Raw genomic sequence first — 20,257 nt, 5'->3', positions numbered from 1 at the left:
GGAAGATATTTTATAATGATAAGAGAACAAAGTCATCAAGAGAAGTTAAACATGAACCATTAAGATGGAACCTACACATAGAGCTTCAAAATCAAATGAATAGTAGTTAGGAAAGGGAATTGACATGAATTTTCATTAAGGAAGCATTCCACAATCTAGACAGTGTATTATTTTGTTATAGTTTCTATTTCTTTTTCCATTATGAATAAATCAGCTTATGTTTGGAAAGTATTGGTATTGGCCAAGGTGCCAAGAGTAAGCAGAAAACATGGTTATGTTAGGAAAATTTATTTTCAAAAGGAACTAATTACAGTTGGGAATTAAGATAACTCTGGCTCAGGTCATCAGTGTTGGAAAGTGAGACATATGGACAAGGGGAGATCACGACAAGGCTCTTTACTTCTGCAGAAGGGCACAGGAACTCCAAAAAGCCTAGGAGCTGAACAAAGGACCCTCCCTTATTTATCGCTAATGCATGTGATGTATCTGTCCCCTTCCCATTGGCCAGGTCACGGTGCACATTCTTCCCTGTTGGCTAATTGAAACAAATTGTTGCTGGGAAAATAAGTAAAGAGGAAGGGGGTTGCAGGGGGCATTTCAGTGGAAACTGGAACAAAATGCAGTAATCAAGATTTCCTTTGATAGAAAAGACATTATGTTACTTTCCACATTACAAAGGTGATGCAATCTTTTGTATGAGAATAAAAAGAAATAGGGTGGGTTAGAAGCTGTTACTGGAAGAGATGAGGAAGGGGAGTACTGGGGACCCAGAGTCATGATGAAAATATAGATTCCACAAGCTCAAGGTGATAACTCATAAAGGTTCACAAGGGAATAAATACCCTAGTCTCAATTTTGATCCTTCCCTCACTTTCCACCACAATTCAATTTCCTTTCTTGGTTTGTTATTCACCAAAATCTGCAGAATAATAGAGTACACAGGAGCCTAAATGAGTGTCCTAGGCAGAGAGATGTACCTATAGTTCTCATAAAGAAATAGAATATTTTTTTCAAAATTGATTCTAAACACCATTATGGATTAAATCATTCCTCCCAATTCATGTATTCTAAACCCCAAACACTCAGTACCTCAGCCTGTGAGCATGTGTATAGAAGACATAATTAGTTAAGATGAAGTCATAAAGGAGTAGGGCGGGCCAATAATCCATAATGGGCCACCTCCTTATAGAAGGAAGAAATGAGGACACATACCACAAACAGGGAGAATGCTGTGTAAAGACTGAAGTTATGCTGCTAGAAGCTGAAGAACTACCAGAAGCTAGTAGAAAGACCTGGAACAGATTTTTCCCCAATATGTTAAGAGGGAACATTGCCCTTCTGGGATCTTGATCTCGGACTATAATTTATGAATTTAATGTATTGTCTTCCATTAATATAATTTCTAATATAACACAGAAATGTGTAATAATCAGGACACACAATATTGTGCCATTTGTTAACTTCAAAAGTATGCACATCCTAAATTTAAGAGTTCAGTTTTATTTGGGGCAAAATGAGGACTATAGCCTGGAAGGCAGAATTTCACAGAGCTTTAAAATACCTCTCCAAAGAGGTAGGGGGAATATATGTGATTTTGGTGAAGGGGGAGGTACATGCAACCAAGCACACATTTTACAGAAGGTCGCTGCTAGTCTTGTGAAGATTACTGCTAGTCATGAGGAACAGGCATCACCATGAAGAATTTTAGCGCTTTTCTAGATACAACAAGGTACAAGAACTGGGCTTATAAAATCTTCTCCTGAAAATATCTGAAGATGTTCCTCCAGTTTTCCCAGAGTTCAGAGTGTCTCACTCCTGAGCTCCATCCTGAGCTTCTTTCAGGGAGTATTGAAGGTCAGCAGCTGCAGTGGCTCATGATTCAATCTGTGTAGAGGCAGATGGCAAGTGCCAATCTCTAGTTGAAACATTAAATTTTAGAAAATATGTTTACTAATCTGGGCTGTAGGGGTGTTGAAACGTGAGACTGCTTGGATATTGTGTTGATTAGTTTATGTGTCAACTTGGCTAGGCTGCTGTACCCAGTTATTTAATCAAACACTAATGTAAGTGTTGCTGTGAAGGTATTTGGAGGCAGTAATAGCTAACTACAATAATCAGCTTATTTTATTTAAAGGAATTACATTCAATAATACAAGTGGGCATTTTCAAATCAGCTGAAGTGATTATGAACAAAAACAGATTTCCCTGGAGAGGAAAAGTTTTTTCTCAAAATTACAGTATCGACTCCTTGCTATCTTTTCAGCCTGCTGGTCCATCACACAGACTTTGGGCTTTCCAGCCCCCACAATCAGTTAAGCCATTGCCAAATCATATATATATAAATCTATGTGTATTATATATGTTTATATATATTATATTTTTTTCCTGTTTTCCTGCAGATTTTCCCACTCCTTTTAAGAGCACAGGATCTTCTCTACTCTCCTTTATTTATGAAAGTTAATTCATTGTCATGTTATGAATAAACCACCATAACAATCTTTTAATTTTACTTTAAATTTTTAAATGTCAGTCTCCTTTTTTTATTTTTATAATCCCAGCAATCTAATTCTCTTTCATTTTGATAATCTTAAGACTCTCAACCTCTCTCTCATTCTCTCTTATCCATCTCTCTCTCTCTCTCTCTCTCACACACACACACACACACACACATTCGGTAATTAAAAGGAGCTCACAACCATCTCAGCTGCCTTCATTTTTTCCTGAGTTCTCAGTGTCAGCTATTAAAATTGAAAAATGGAACTAAAAGACTTCTGCTATTATCTATAACATTTTTCTATTAAGAAGGATAAGCAAGGATTCATGAGTTAAGACAGGATAATTTCTAATTTTTAGGAAGAGCATAGAATTGTGTCTTCAGCTTCTCCTACAGGTAATTTATATAAAGTTCAAGATAATATCACAAACATGGAATATCCAATGATGCAATCAGAAACAAACTTTGGGCTGGTGAACAAGTGCCTATATAGAGAGAACTCTGTGAAATGATATCTTTTTATTTATCTTTGCTTCCTTTTTTTTTTTTTTTTTTTTTTTTTTGTCCTTTTGGCATTTCTTGGGCCACTCCTGTGGCATATGGAGGTTCCCAGGCTAGGGGTCTAATCAGAGCAGTAGCCACCGGCCTACGCCAGAGCCACAGCAACGTGGGATCCGAGCCGCGTCTGTGACCTACCCCACAGCTCACTCAACACTGGACCCTTAACCCACTGAGCAAGGGCAGGGACCGAACCCGCAACCTCATGGTTCCTAGTTGGATTCGTTAACCACTGTGCCACGATGGGAACTCCTATCTTTTCTTCTTCTGTAGGCTACAGCTGTGGCATATGAAAGTTCTTAGGTCAGGGGTCAAATAGGAGCTGCAGCTGTGGCCTATGACACAATCACAGCTACACCAGATCTGAGCCACATCTGCGACCTGTACCACAGCTTATGGCAATGCTGGATCCTTAACCAACTGAGTGAAGCCAGGGATTGAATCAGCATCCTCAGAGAGAAAATGTAGTGTCCTTAGCCTCCCGAGTCATGATGGAGTGAAACCTTTTTAACTGAAATAGGACAGTAGAATGAATATGACGTAAATATAACAATGATGGAGTTGGTGTTCCCTGATGGCTTAGTGGTTAAGGACTTGGCATTTTTACTGCTGTAGAGTGGTTTCAATCACCAGCTCTGAAACTTCCACATGGTGTGGGCATGCCAAAAAATAATGGAGTTATTACAATGCCGGAAGTAACAATGGCAATAAACTCAAATATTCTGGCCTCTAAATTCCTATAAGCCCAGCTTTCTGACAACAGATTTAAAGATAAAAAACCTTGATTTCTTTGTATGAAATATGTTATTTTTGATAACTATTTTAATATTCTTTTACGTAATAAATGCCTTAACTGAATTGAGTTAAAAATCTTACTATACTCCAAACTCAAGTATACATCTGTTTTATTTTTTTACATTTTATTGGACTATATTTGACTGACAATATTGTATTAATTTCAGGTGTACATCAAAGTGAATCAGTTATATATATAAAATAAATATATATTATATATAATATAAATATATATATAAAATAAATGCATCCTTTTTTCCCATATAAGTTATTAAAAACTATTGAGTAGATTTTCCAGTGTTGTGTAGTTATTTATTTTTAATCATCTACCTTACACAGTAGTGTGTACACCCTCCCAATTTCTCCCTCCCCTCAACTATTTCACCTGTGATAACCATAAGATTTGTTTCAAAATCTGTGTGTTTGTTTCTGCTTTATAAATAAGTTATTTTGTGTAATTTTTATTTAGATACCATGTATAAGTGATATCACAGGATATTTGTCTTTGTCTGACTGACTTCACTCAGTATGATAATCTCTAGGTCCATCCATGTTGCTTCCAATGGCATTATTTTGTTCTTTTTTTATGGCTGAATAATATTCTCTTGTATTATGCACTACATCTTCTCATCCATTCCTCAGTTGATGGACATTTATTTAGGTTGATTCCATGTCTTGGCTATTATAAAAAGTGCTGCTGTGAACATTGTGGGTGTATTTATCTTTTTGAATTATGGTTTTCTCTGGATATATGCCCAGGAATGGGATTGCTGGGTGATATGGTTGTTCTATATTTTGGTTTTGAAGTATCCTCCATACTGTCCTCCAAGGTGGTTGCACCAATTTACATTCCCATCTACACATGTTTTAAGTTCCTACATATCCTTAGAGGTAAAATAATTGAAAAGTAAAGAGATTACTGCAAAAAATATCCTTAAATACAATAGTAATTTTATTCTTCAGCTATAACTCCTCACTCTCCCTATTGAAGAGTTATACAAACAAAATATACTGACAATTATGGCTCAGATTTCTAGTAAGCAACTTTAAATCTCTCTCAATTTCTACCATTATTCTTAGATTAAAAAAAAAATAGCCCTTAATTCTAAATCATTCTAGCTTGTGGACAAAGCTCTCTGTGCACCACAATTCCATTTAATTGTTTAGTTTGTCTATTTGTTTGTTGGTTAGTTGGTTGATTTCAGTCCTCAGACTTAGTTGACTTTATTTTTTCCTTATTTCTTTAACATTGTTGATTTTATGTGTGTGTGTGTGTGTGCTTTTTAGGGCCATACCCATGGCATATGGAGGTTCTCAGGCTAGGGGTCTAATAGGAGCTACAGAAGCCGGCCTACTCCACAGCCATAGCAACACCAGATCTGAGCCATGTCTGTGACCTATACCACAGCTCACAGCAATGCTGGATCCTTAACCCACTGAGTGAGACCAGGGATGGAACATATTATCTCATGGTTCCTAGTTGGATTTGTTTCTGCTGTGCCACAGCAGGAATTCCAAATCATTAAATTTGTTGACCATCTCCCTGGAACCTCAGGTAGGGCAAGCATCCATCATTATGCAGAGTCTTAACCCATGGACTAAGTCCCAGTCAATGTTTTGACCTGTTCTAGAATGAATTCACAAACTAGTCATATTTTATTGTCCCCTAAAAATATCTGCATGGTGTAAAATTTACTTACAGGCATGTGTATATATCCACTGCTCTCTCTTTCTACCATTCACAGGTTTTATCACCAACCACCATAGCTTTAAAACTGTTGACAATGACATTTCTAATTTTAATTTCACTCTTGTTTTTATCCCCTTTAAGTGAAGCCTTACTTAAATTCATAATTCACTCAATTTCTCTGTATGTGTGTATAGTATACATATACATACATATATACACATATGTAAGTAAATATATTGGTGTGTATGTGTATATGCATACATACATATATCACAATGATTCACAGGGACCCCCACATTTTATGAGTGTCTTGGTATATTTCTCAGATACAAGGCTGTAAGAGACTTGCCTTGATGTTCTCAGTTCCTCTTTCTCCTCAGGCTCTTTCCCTAGCAACCCTGGAATATTTTCTTCCTTAAATCCACACTGGACTTCTTGTTTTCTTTCTAGTTTGATAAACGGCTTTGTTCATATCACTTATACTTTCTCTTTTCTGTGATAGTATTGATTTTTTTCCTTACTTTCTTTTCACTCTCAACTCCCAACCACCACTTTAAACTTCTAGTTTCACTTTTTTCTTTTTTACATCTTGAAAGCTTGTGATTTTTTTTCCCCACCATATCTATAATTCAAGAGAAAATGGGTATGTAGAGTAAACTCTCAGAGTGTATTGGGAGGGATTCTTAATAAAATGAATATGATGGCAATGGGACCATCAGCTTTAAAGTCTATAAAACTTCATAACTATTTATTAGATTAGACAGGCGGCACCATTATTTATTTCAATGCAGGATATTTGCTGTGGTAGAAAAATCTTTTCACTGCAGAATTACTGTAATCTTCTCCAGAAAGCAAACTAAACTTAGAAAAAAAAAATCTGAGTAAACATGTCCTTTGGGGAAAGATTATCCACTTTTCTAAAACATAACAACATGATACTCTCTCTTTTTATATAATGACACACAGTCAATAAGCATCCCCATAGATATTTAACAGTCTCTTGGAAGCCTGTGATGTTTCCATTACCTGTGTACAATGCTACAAATCAATCTGTTTCAATATCAAGATGTTTCTTTCTTTCGGGAGTCAGAAAGACCAGAGAGGAAAGAGCAGTGTGTTGATGTAATTCGATAAAAAACACGGACCAAAGAAAAAGAAGCAATGCAATTGAAGATGAGCCACACACTGGACTCACTGCAGAATATATGCAAATCAATAACCAGATGTTTCAGCTGCGTTGAAGGCTTCATATAATACTCCTCTCTGGAATAATCTGGTCCAATTGCACTGTGCTTTTCAGCACCATAGGCACTCCCAGTTGTATGTACCTTTTCTTGTTGTATCAATTCATATCCATATGATACCTTGACTCCAGTTATATAGAGAGAAGCTCTAAGCAGATATCAGGCCATTATATGAAAGGAACACCTGGCTTATATTCTTCTGCTCTGCAGGAGACTCCCTGTCTGATTCTACTTCATATCAACTCCCCATTTAAGCCTTGAATAGTCAAGAGTTTACATATTTCTAATACAAAGAGATTTTATGGCTACCCTCCCACACCTTTCTTATAACCAAAGCTTAACAATTATGTTTTTGGAGAAATTGTAGTGTCCCCTGTGCTGAAATATGTAACTGAACTTTTTATTTTATTTTTTTAAGGCCACACATAGAGTTCCCAGGCTAGGGGTCAAATCTGAGCTGCAGCTGCCAGCCTACAATGCAGCTTGTGGCAATGCCAGATCCTGATCAAGGCCGGGGATCAAAACTGCATCCTCACAGACACTATGCTATGCTGGATTCTTAACCCACTGAACCACCACTGGCACTCCTAATAGGACTTTTGCAATCATCTACTATCTCATGCTTTCCCAACTGCTTCTTGTAGGAGGAAAGCCCTAGAAATGGGAAATCTCCTTTTTTTTTTTTAACCCATTTTATTAAATTATAGTTGATTTACAACGCTGTGTCATTTTTTTTCCATTTTAATTTTGAGGTAGTGGAAATTTTTGAAACTTTGCTGAAATTGCCATATCTCATTACATTGGCTTTGGACTTTTTATTATGCAACTGAGAAAGATGGTTTTGACTTTGTGTCATGGGGAGAGTAACTCAAGGAGTGGGGAAGGTGTTTGGTAAATGGCATCTTAATATTTCACCAGGATTCATGGCATTTTGAATGCCATCCTCACTCCTATCTCAAAATACACCAGAAAACAGTTACATTGTGGTTTATTATGATATATTTTTATCCATCTTTATTCCTATAGGATTCTTAATTGCAGATAATAGAACCAGTCAAACTATTCTAATAGTTAAGAATTTATTAAGGCTATTAGTTTTGTCATAGATTCACCAGGAGAGAAGCGAACCAAGGTGGGATTCTATGCCCTCAGAAATGACATATTCAGGAAAGAAATTGAGAAAAATTTATAAATAACCATACACAGACATTCTTCTTATGGAAACTCTGCTTTTTCCCCCCATTTTATTAATGGAATAAATGCCAGTCACATTAGACAATAGGGAATATATACAAGAATTCTGTTTCTGTTGTCCCCCCCACCTCCAAAATGGATGCATTCACTGCTATGCTTGCTAGCAGATAGCTGTAGTCAATTACCATCTCACTTTGCTAATTTCCACTTTCAAGTCTCATGAAGACACATTTGATTGGCAGATACAAAGACGCACACCACAGAAGTATGTGAAAGCAAGCCTAAAAAAGGCAGATTTTATATAATACCTTTTAAAATTACACCCTAAAAAATTAAATACCTAGGAGTAAGCCTGATCAAGGATTTGAAAGACTTATATGCTAAGGACTATAGAACATTAATCAAGGAAATTAAAGAGGATTCAAAGAAATGGCGTGCTCCTGGGTTTGAAAGAATTAATGTCGTAAAAATGTCCATATTACCCATACTACCGATTCAAAGCAATCCCTATCATGTTATCCATGGCAATTTTCACAGAACTACAACAAACAATCCAAAAATTTATATGGAACCCTATAAATAAAACATATAAATATAAAAGAAATCCTGAGGACAAAAACCAAGCAGGAGGCATAACTTTCCCAGACTTCAGGCAATATTGCAAAGCTACAGTAATCAAGAGAGTGTGGTACTGGTACCAAAACAGACATATAGACCAAAGGAGCAGAATAGAAAACCCAGAAATAAACACAGACACCTACAGTCAATTAATCTTTGACAGGGGAGGCAAGGATATAAAATGGGTAAAAAACAGTCTTTTCAGCAAGTGGTACTGGGAAAACTGCACAGACACATGTAAATCAATGAAACTGGAATACACCCTCACACCATGCACAAAATAAACTCAAAATGGCTTAAAGACTTAAATGTAAGACAAGACACAATCAAACTCCTATAAGAGAACATAGGCAAAACATTCTCTGACATCAACCTTACAAATGTTTTCTTAAGTCAGTCTCCCAATGCAACAGAAATAAAAGCAAAAATAAACAAATGGGATCTAATCAAACTGACAAGCTTTTGCAAAGCAAAGGAAACCATTAAAAAAAAAAGACAACTTACAGAATGGGAGAAAATAGTTTCAAATGATGCAACTGACAAGGGCTTAATCTCTAAAATATACAAATAATTTATACAACTCAACAGCAAAAAAGCCAACAATCCAATGGCAAAATGGGCAAAATAACCATTGAATAGACATTTCTCCAAAGAAGATATACAGATGGCCAACAAGCACATGAAAAAATGCTCAACATTACTGATTATTAGAAAAATGCAAATCAAAATATTATGAGGTACCACCTCACACCAGTCAGAATGGCCATCTTTAATAAGTGCACAGATAACAAATGCTGGAGAAGGTGCAGAGAAAGGGGAACCCTCCTTCACTGTTGGTGGGAATGTAAATAGGTACAACCACTATGGAAAACAGTATGGAGGTACCTCAGAAAACTAAATATAGAACTACATATGACCCAGCAATCCCACTCTTAGGCATATATCCAGACAAAACTTTCCTTGAAAAAGACACATGCTCCTGTGTGTTCATTGCAACACTATCCACAATAGCCAAAACATGGAAACAACCTAAATGTCCATTGACAGATGAATGGATTAGGAAGATCTGGTATATGTACACAATGGAATAAGACTCAGCCATAAAAAAGAACAAAATAATGTCATTTGCAACAACATGGATGGAACCAGAGACTCTCATACTAAGTGAAGTAAACCAAAAACACAAAGCCAAATACCATATGATATCACTTATATCTGGAATCTACATATGACACAAAGGAACTTTCCACAGAAAAGAAACTCATGGACTTGGAGAACAGACTCCTGGTTGCCAAGGGGAAGGGAGAGAGAGTAGGATGGACTGGGAGTTTGGGGTTAATAGATGTAAACTCTTGCATTTGGAATGGATAAGCAATGAGATCCTGCTCTATAGCACAGGGAATTGTATCTAGTTACTTGTGATGGAACATGATGGAGGATAAGATGAGAAAATATATATATATATGTGTATGACTGGGTCACTTTCCTGTACAGTTGAAGTTGACAGAATACTGTAATTCAACTATAATGGAAAAAATAAAAATCATAAAAATAAATACAAATTTTAAAAAGGGCAGATTTTTAGCTTTCAAGACTCTATAGAACCAGGAAACCTGGAAAAGGAATTTAAAAAAGAGTGATGAGTGTGACTTCCATGGCAACCTGTATTTCAATTATCTTGGACACTTCAATTATCTTGGAGTTTTAAAAAATTTAGCTTGAATCTTCTATCCCACAACTCAGAAAAATTCAATGGCTGCTCAGGGTTTTGTGAATTCCTTGTTAAATTCTCTTGGACAGCCTTTTTTTTTTTTTTTTAATTACTGTTTCTATTAAATATCTCATTTTTATTTCAATTTGTATCCTAAGAGTCCCCCTTATCTAAGCTGATCTAGAATTGACTCAAAGTCTCAATCACTATGCATATCATACATTTATATTGTAGAAATTCTTCTGATATTTTGCTATATCAGAGAGGAGCTGTGTAATTAAATAAAATTTTGCTTCAGCCATCTCTGCCATTATTAATTCCTAAACCCAGCTCCTCTTTACAGCTGGTCTCTGATGTCATGTTGCTCCGCCCAATGACATTTTTCTCCTCTACTCCTCACCCAACCACACCTTCAAATTCCCACTCCTTTCTTTCTTCCTTTTTTTTTTTTTCATTTTAGGGCCATAGTGTGACATGTGGAAGTTCCCAGGCTAAGGGTTGAATCAGAGCTGCTGCAGCTGGCATACACCCCAGGTACAGCAACATCAGATCAGAGCTGTGTCTGCAAACTATGCTGCAGCTCATGGTAGAGTTGTCCTTAACCCACCGAGGTATGTCAGGGATAGAACCAGTATCCTCATGGATGCTAGTCAGGTTCTTAGCCTGCTGAACAACAACTGGAACTCCCTCACTCATTTCTTTCTTATGTTATTTACCTATCTCTCCTCAGACAATCCTCGATCACTCAGTATATACTCAGAAGAACTCACCTTTAAAACAAGATCTGTTCTAAAACTCTTTCCTTGAAAATAATTACGTACTTATATCTCGAAGTAATAATATTTTCCCCAATACTGACATAATATCTTGTAAAAATAATTTAATAATTCAAAATCAATCATTGAATCTTTGCTTGTGTGAATAATAAAATGGTTATTTTAGAAGAAAAATGCAAAACATAATTTTTGCTTAAAAATTGCTTCCTGTCTTTTCAGAGAACTTAAAATACATATGAGAACAAGTAAACATAGGAAGAGGCAACAGTTAATACCAAACAATGTGGGTGATGATGATACTCTGCACTGCTTTAGAATTTAATAAAACAAAAACATAAAGGGAGATCCCTGGTAATCTAGTAGTTAGGACTCTGTGTTTTCATTGCTGTGACCTCGGTTCACTCCCTGGTCTGGGAACTGAGACCCCACATCAAGCCACTGCAGGCCACAGCCAATCGATCAATCAATCAATCAAAAATTAATATGAAAGTTAAAATAATGGTTTGTCATCACCAAAGAAATATATATGTTTATTAACTTAATCTTTCATTGTATAGGCATTTTCTGATAAAATATCTAGTGAAGGAAATCTTTCTTCAAAGTTTAATGCTTGAGATGAACAAATCATATTTCAAAAGTCAAGGAGAATTTTTTAAAAAACAAAATAATTGCACTGATAATATTTGATGACTAGGATGTGAACACATTAATAAATAGCTGCAGTGAATTCCTTTTAAATATACTAATATGTAGCATTTAATAAAATGAGTACTTGCCAACATTCCAAAGATTAAACATATTATTGACTGCCAAAAATTCAAATTCAAGAGATTTAATTTCCATTTCTCTGAATTTGGTGTAATTTCTAATTATTAAATATTAATTGGATTCAATAAGTAATACAGAGTGTGAATCTTTACAATATTCTAATTGTTTAAATAGCTTATCTCTTTATACAGAATTCTGTTTGTTTCTTAAATGGGAAATGATTATCTCATTTTCATGTTTCATATTTGCTCTTTAAGCTTTAGACACTGTTCATTTCACCCTTACATTCTCCATTGTGCCTATCATTGAGTTTTGCATGCAGAATTACTCAATACAAAATTATTCCAACAATACTAAGCACATGGGAGAAAATAACCAGTGATTGAGAAACAGAATCAAAGAGCTATTTCTTTCATTTGTGCTTCATTCACTGGTCATCTCCATTATTGTAATTGATCTTAATGAACCACAATACAAACATAAAACTACTCTTTTTAAAGCACCATTATATAGTGTTTTTTTTTAAAACCTCTAATTTCTGGATTTCTCATGCCAATTCTCAGTGTCATTCAATGGCTTATCTCTATGGATTGCTTTTCAAATGTCAAGAGTTCTCCATGTTTCTGCTATTGGTCTTTTAATGTCTTTATTCTATATGTTTTTTCTTGATTCTCTGGACTGTCATAAATGATTATATCTATATCTTCTATTCAAATAACTGTCCTAGGTATAAAAAACCTAATTACTGAACACTTAGTGGAATCTACACCCATACATCTGTTATAAATACCAAGATCATCATTTCCAAAACCAAAATATATCTTTCTGCCTATCCTCACTCAACATCAAAATAGACCTGTAATTACTCTTTGTCTTCACACTTAACCAACATTCAATAATTCATCAAGCCCGGTGTGTTTTGTCATCTAAAAACTGTCAAACCTTTCCCCTCATTTCTATTCCCACAGCTAATGTTTTTGGAAAATATCTCTTTATTGGCACTGAATAGTCTTTCTAAAGCATTACTCTTATTAGTGTTCATAATATTATTAATTCTAAAACATCCTTCTCATTAAGAGTACTTCCTTCTAAAAAGATTCTTTCTAATGTATGATAATATTTTAATGATTTTATTTCTTTGATGTTTTTATAAGATTATAGGGAAAAGATGTAATATCAGAAATAAAATATACCCTGAATTCACTGTATCTTCTCCTTCTTATCTCTTCTCAACAAGGAGGCATAATCATTGTTGATTAACATTTCTTACCACATTTCTTACCCACTTCAGCACACTATTTTCTGTTTCTAAAAGTTTATGAATCCAAAACTAAGCTCAAATATTTTCTCCCTTTTTATTTTTCATTACAATTTTTTTCTTCTCTTTTTGAAATCTTCTGGCATATAATTTTTCATTCTATTTACTCTGCCTGTGTGTTTATTTCCCAAAATTGTTAAATTTTCCTTTTGCATGATTCTTTGTGCTCTGCCTACAATTTGATAGTAGAACTTATAGTAATAATTACAATTATACACATTTTGTATAACTACGAAAACATTTTCATTAGACTGCTCAAATTGAAGACAGAAGAAATCCTACTTACATATTTAAATCTCCAGCTCCTAGCAGCTTATTTGGAGCTATAAGTTGTTAAGTATTATTTTTGGAATAAATAAATCAATTCAGCAGAATAATGTTTGGTATAATGTATACCTCTTTACTCTTGCCTTCTAAGAAATAACCACTTCTTCTTTGACAGTACTAATTCTCCCATGAATGCTTCTGGTACACCTTTCCATTTCCATTTCCTTTGCAATTTTGTCAAAGTAAGCATCTCTCTTTCACTCGCTTTCTCTTCCAACCATTCTCTGCCTTATGTACAGAAATGTACTCGTCATTAAATTATTACAACAACTCAAACTATGCAAGATATTATGCTCTCTCATTTTTTTCCTCCATGCTTCTCATCCCTTTCTTTTCCTATTCCTACCAAATTTCTCTTAAAAGAAATTAAATTTTTGGAGTTCCTGCTGTAGCACAGTGGGTTAAAACTCCAACTGTAGCTGCTCGGATTGCTCCAGAGGCATGGGTTCTATCCCTGGCCTGGTTCAGTGGGTTAAAGGATTTGGTGTAGCCACAGCTTTGGTTCAGATTCCATCCTTGGCTGGGAACTTCCATATGAAGCAGTAATGCCATGAAAGAAAAGAAAGAAAGAAAGAAAGAAAGAAAGAAAGAAAGAAAGAAAGAAAGAAAGAAAGAAAGAGAGAGAGAGAGAGAGAGAGAGAGAAAGAAAGAAAGAAAGAAAGAAAGAAAGAAAGAAAGAAGGGAGGGAGGGAGGGAGGGAAGGAAGGAAGGAAGGAAGGAAGAAAGAAAAGAAAGAAAGAAAGAAAGAAAGAAAGAAAGAAAGAAAGAAAGAAGAAAGAAAGAAAGAAAGAAAGAAAGAAAGAAGGGAGGGAGGGAGGGAGGGAGGGAAGGAAGGAAGGAAGGAAGGAAGAAAGAAAAGAAAGAAAGAAAGAAAGAAAGAAAGAAAGAAAGAAAGAAAGAAAGAAAGAAAGAAAGAAAATTCATCATGGATTAGTGGAAATGAATCTCACTAATATCCATGAGGATGCAGGTTTGAGCCCTGGCCTCAATCAGTTGGTTAAGGATCCGACATTGCCATGAACTGTGGTGTAGGTCACAGACACAGCTTGGATCCAGTGCTGCTGTGGCTGTGGTGTAGGTTAGAAGCTGTAGCTCAAGATTTGACCCCTAGCCTGGAAACTTCCATATGCTACACATGTGGCCCTGTCGTGGTGCAGTGGTTAATGAATCCGACTAGGAACCATGAGGTTGAGGGTTCGGTCCCTGCCCTTGCTCAGTGGGTTAACGATCTGGCGTTGCCATGAGTTGTGGTGTAGGTTGCAGACGTGGCTTGGATCCCGCGTTGTTGTGGCTCTGGCGTAGGCCGGAGGCTACAGCTCGGATTCAACCCCTAGCCTGGGAACCTCCATATGCTGAGGGAGCAGCCCAAGAAATAGCAAAAAAGACAAAAAAATAAAATAGAATAAAATAAAAATAAAAAGATGAATAATAATAATAATAATAATCCTTTCACACAGCATAGGAAATCATGCTATCTTACAGACTGGTGCTACTGGAAATGTATGGCTTGCAGGCTCAGTTGTGCTCTTGGGAAAGCTCGGACAACTTTTCCTTCTGCTTAGTCAGGTCCCCACTGTCATTTATCTCAGTAGCTCTATCTATCCCTCACACCTTGCTATTAGCCCTCCTCCTGATACCTCCTAATTTCCTTTTTACTCTCAGGACATGGCTATAGTGGCTACTACACTTGAAAACTTCAGCTTCCCATCTTCTACTTACATCCCTTTGACTCTCTTGTTTTAATTTCATTTGTTTTCCCTCCTCCACCTGTCCCAATTATATGACCCACAAATCAATCTCCAGGTTATATTATAATACTGCTGTTTCCTGAAACACTGTTCAGAATGTGGGCTTTAGGATTCAATAGACACTAGTTGTGTTTTGTCGGACAAGGTAACTAGCCTCTTCAAGCTTCATTTTCTTTTCTTTTTTTTGGCCCAACTCCCAGCATGTGGAAATTCCTGGGCTGGGGTTCGAACCAGTGCCACAATAGTAAGCAGAGCCACCGCAAAGACTATGCCAGATCCTTAATCCTCTGAGTTATTGTCAGGTTCCTCTGCTCTGCACTCTCTCTCTGCCCTTGCTTACACGAACAGGGATTTGGAGATACAGGCTGAGAAGCACTGTAGCAGCACCAGGATAGCGCTAGTGGGCTTCATGGCTCAAGGATGGAGGCAGGAGGTTGTTCTGGCAGGGAGGTACTGCAGCAGCACTGGCATAGACCCGGTGGTCTTGCTGTGCTGGGGTGGAGACAGGTGGTCTCTTCAGGCAGGTGTTAACAGCTCAGGATGGGAGTGGTTCTGGGTCAAAGGGAATTTCCCCTCAAACCAACACTGCAGTGTAACCTGAGTTCTTTTTGATGAGATGTTTGCCAGGGAGAGATGCTTCTGCCAGTTGCCTTGGAAGTCAGAGGTGGCAATCTTGATTGCAATCAAGAGTCAGGTATCAGTGTACAGCAAGTTTTATTTGCTCAGAGAGAGCTGGACACCCTGGGTAGGGACTGGACCCTAATGAAACTGGTTCTTTTCTAATACTCCTATGTTGTGGACCTGTTTGGGTACCCCTGCTGTCTTGCCCCAGGCCCACTAATTTCTTGTCCTAAGACCCCTGTGCCATGTATTGTTTTGATCTCTGTATGGGGGGGGGGGGTGTGTTTTGATCCTCTGACTGGTGCAAGGATGCCTTATTTGAATGGGAAAAATTTATAGGGAAGTGCTCCAAAGAGCAGCCCTCTGCTCCTGTATTTGTCTTCATTGTTTGATATAGGCCTCCCGTTTTTGGTTAATGATAAATGGCCTGTTTTCTTTCTTTCTTTTTTTTTTTTTTTTTTTGTCTTTTTAGGGCTGCACCCATGGCACATGGAGGTTCCCAGGCTGGGGGTCTAATTGGAGCTGTAGCCGCAGGCATACGCCACAGCCACAGCCACAGTAACACCAGTTCCGAGCTGCATCTGACCTACACCACAGCTCACAGCAACACCGGATCCTTAACCCACTGAATGAGGCCAGGGATCAAACGTGCAATCTCATGGTTCCTAGTCGATTCATTGCCACTGTGCCACAACAGGAACTCTCAAATGGCCTCTTTTGAATCACCCGGGTCCAGGTCCCTATCCTATCCCAACTAACACCACCAGGGAACTCTAAGCTTCATTTTCTTTAGATATAAATAGGATAATGTCTATTTCAGAGAGTGTTAAATGAGATAACATTTATAGAATTATTAGCTCAGAACTAATTACCTATTGAGTACTCAGTAACTCCAAAAATAGAAACTATTTTACTGTTATTTATTGAGCAACTAACATATATCAAGCACAGTTCTAAATAACCTGAGGAGGGGTTCCTGTTGTGGCTTAGCAGGTTATGAAACTGACATAATCTCTGTAAGGATGCATGTGGGTTTGATCCCTGGCCTTTCTCAGTGGGTTAAGGATCCGGCATTGCTGAGCAGATGTGGCTCAGACATTGCATTGCTGTGGCTGTGGTGTAAGCTGGCAGATGTAACTCTGATTCACCCCATACTTTGGGAACTTCCATATGTTGTAGGTGTAGACTTAAAAATAAAAAAAAATAAAAAAATAAAAAGGAAAAAAAATGTAGGGGAAAAAAGCATTGGGAAAATTATTTTCATTTTTTGAGCTTATATTGTAGGAAATTACATATAACTATACTATATATGTGAGAGGACAAATTCTATAACATACACACACACACACACACACACACACACACACACACACATATAATTAAGGGAAGGTGAATTCTATAACAAACATAAAAAGAGAGAAGAAATGAGATCCATTTATAGTTCACCTTTTATTTCAGTCACCCCCTCAGTGGAATATTAGTCTTCCTAAACTGCACTTCTCCTCAGTAGGTTACATTGTCATGTATAGACCCTATTTTAGAATGTTTTTCTCAGTATCAGTTCATCTTGCTCATTCCCACCATGAGCAGCACACTGGTCCTCTCCCCATTACTCCCAAGGGGATCTTGGCAATGGTCTCCTTTAGAGATTCCTCACTCTTACCAAGGTCTCATTCCAGTACAGCCTGCAACCTTCTGTTAGATTGAGGTTACCAAAGCCCAGTAAAACATTTATCACTTTTCTGCTAAAAAAAAAAAAAAAAAAAAAAAAAATTGAAAGGCTCCCAATCATCCAAGCCTAGCCTAGCCTCCGAGATCTTCATATTATCCCTTTCTAGGTGTGTTCTTTTGCACTCAATGCAGTCCAGTCAAATATCACACTTAGTTCTTCCTCCAACACCCCTCTCCCACCTCCTGCTTCCTTTGACTTTATAGCTTTGCTTAATGTTATCTGTCTCCCTTCCGTTGCTTTTTTAATCTGCCAGTAAAATCTTTTTTTTTTTCTTTTAATTCTCTCTAATAAGAACCATTGCAAATTCCATGTTTTTTACAGGGTCTTTCTGTTTTCCTAGAGGAGGTAGGGTTTTGCTTTTGAGGGCTTGTTGCCCTTTGACTACTGGGAAAGAAGGCATGAATCTCTCTCCCTTGCATTTTGTTTACCTGAGAATTCCTTATCTACCGACCAGCTTGTAAACTCCTAGAAGACTGACCACTACTACAGTGCACTGAAAACACCAAGAATACAAAGGAAGTCATTCTCTCCTTTACTTAATTATTTTTCTATTACTGAGAGTACAAGGCCTGACACAAAGAGTTGCCCAATAAATACTTGCTGAACTGAGTCAATTAAATCAGGGAAGTTTGCTTCTAATAAGTGTTACACCATTTTATAATTTGAACTTTAACTGAGGTTAACTCCATGGCCATACATCTCTTATGGCCTTTTTGGTCTTTATTTACAAGCTATTTTAGCACATACTACAAACATTTGTTTGTATTATATGACATTAAAAGTTGTTGCTGTAAAGACTTGCGGCCTGGAATTTAATTCCTACTCAGAATCGAGGTGTAGTTAAGCATTCCTATGCAATTTACTTTAATGAGAGCTGTTATGTATCATTACCAAGTAAAAGTAACTAAAAGGCTGGTTGACCAAGCAGTGTGAAATTGAGATAGGCAATCGTTTTCTAGTTAGAAATTAAAAGGGACTGCATTTCTAGATTTTGGCTAAGTGTTGGAGGAGGTCATCGAGAGGACATGACTGCAGGGTGACCCGAGAACTGGACCCCAGGAAATAGAAAGCTCATCACTCCGCCCCTGTCCTTAGGATGTAGATTTTAGCTGCTACTCCCACTGTGGTAGCATATTCAACGATGTAGCCTTGAGACAGAAATGCGTTGCTGAGCCCATCCAGACTGTACAAATTCTTAAGAATCTGGCAGGTAGGTGTGGAGATCTACTACTCATCTTTTAGCCACTAAGACAGTCTGGTATGTAAGTTCCCCTGCTTATTAAACCTGTCCCCTCCTATCTTTCCTTGCCTGCCGTGTGCCAGGGCCAGTTTTCGAACCAAGACTAAGTTGATCCCAAATTCTCTTTTTAATTTTTATTTATTTATTTTTCCCCTGGGTAGTATCTGGGGAATAAAACAGTCTGGTCTTCAGTGGTTCACCTGTGCTTCTTTATGACAGTCAATTATGGCAGATGAACAGTGAATGTATCACTTTAAGAAGAAAATCTTAACCTTGAACAGATATATCAGGTGTGAAATGCTCTGTTTGATACATTCAGAAGGCTCCTTTTGTAGATTTTTGCTATAAAATTGAAAAACATTTTACACACTGAAGTCTGACTCGGGCTCTAGTTCAATAATATCTACAAACCTCACCTCTTTCCTTTTGAGAAAGAAAATAGTACATCACTATTTTTCTAGGATAAAATGAATAACTTTTAACACCCATAAGTATAATGAGAAATTCTTTAATTGTTCCAAGCAATAGAGGCTCCTGAAGCCACTGTTGTTTCTAGAAAAGAAAAAAAAAAAAGTTAGTGTGCATAATTTTGCTCCTGTATTTTTCCCATGTATTTGAATAAGAAAGACTTTGTATCACATATGCAACTCTGTGGTAGTTCCTAAATGATGATGGATAGCAGGTGTGTAATTACAAATTAACATCAGCTAGTTAAGAAGAGCTAGTTTTTAAAATGTAAAAATCTGCCATCATACTAAGCTGGCTTTGAGCCTCTGCCCTCTCTATCCCTATCTCTAACGGGAGATGAAATAATGAAAAATACTTGGCTAAACTGCTGGGTAAACTCTTCCTGTTTGTACCACACTTGCAAAAGACTCTTGGGACTAGCAGTGGAATCCTTCCTATTGATTGGCTGGTTAAATAGAGGACTATTAGCTTCAGACAGGCTAGATTGATTATACAGCAGCAGCGAGAGCTGAGCTTCAGAGCTGAGCACACTGTCCGGGTGCAGAGGAGAGAGAGGGGAGCGCGGTGGGAGGGAGGGAGGCAGGGCACGTTCCATCGCATCGCTGTGTGACCGCTGCTGCCCATCGCCTTGCATCGCAGCAACCTCGGTCAACAACTTACTGAGGTTCCTTTTCTTTTGCAAGAGGATGTCAGCTCAGAGCCTCAGCAAGAAATAACAGGCTTCACCTTGGAATAGTTCATTCACTCCTGCTTCATTAAAGAGGATTTTGAAAAGAAAACCGAAACCAAGTCCCCTTTCCAGCCCCACTTTGTTCCAGAATTGAACAGAAACAGTTTTCTGCTCCAGGTAAGAAAATTGCATTTTTATCTTTGGATTTATCTTTTAGTTGTATATAGTAAAATACAGCCTAGCTTTGCATGCTTTAAAAACTGAGTTTGCAGTGATGTAGTAAAG

General features: G+C 37.2%; 1 protein-coding gene across 14 annotated transcripts in view; it reads left to right on the top strand.

Moving 5' to 3' along the window:
• Nucleotides 1-19,820: 19,820 nt before the first annotated feature.
• The window catches only part of CDH18 (cadherin 18), a 1,020,178-nt gene continuing 1,019,741 nt past the window's right edge, over nt 19,821-20,257 (top strand). For all 14 annotated transcript variants that reach the window (XM_021076971.2, XM_021076969.2, XM_021076964.2 and 11 more), the window contains exon 1: nt 19,821-20,149. The gene's annotated coding sequence lies outside the window, so the exon portion shown is untranslated. The remainder of the gene's footprint in view (nt 20,150-20,257) is intronic.

The sequence above is a fragment of the Sus scrofa genome, chromosome 16 (genome assembly GCF_054392235.1).
Source record: "Sus scrofa isolate SSC_HxYL_T2T_F1_AM1 chromosome 16, Sscrofa_HxYL_maternal_Yorkshire_Landrace_v2.0, whole genome shotgun sequence".
NCBI lineage: Eukaryota > Metazoa > Chordata > Mammalia > Artiodactyla > Suidae > Sus > Sus scrofa.
This window is presented reverse-complemented; position numbering and strand designations above follow the sequence as displayed.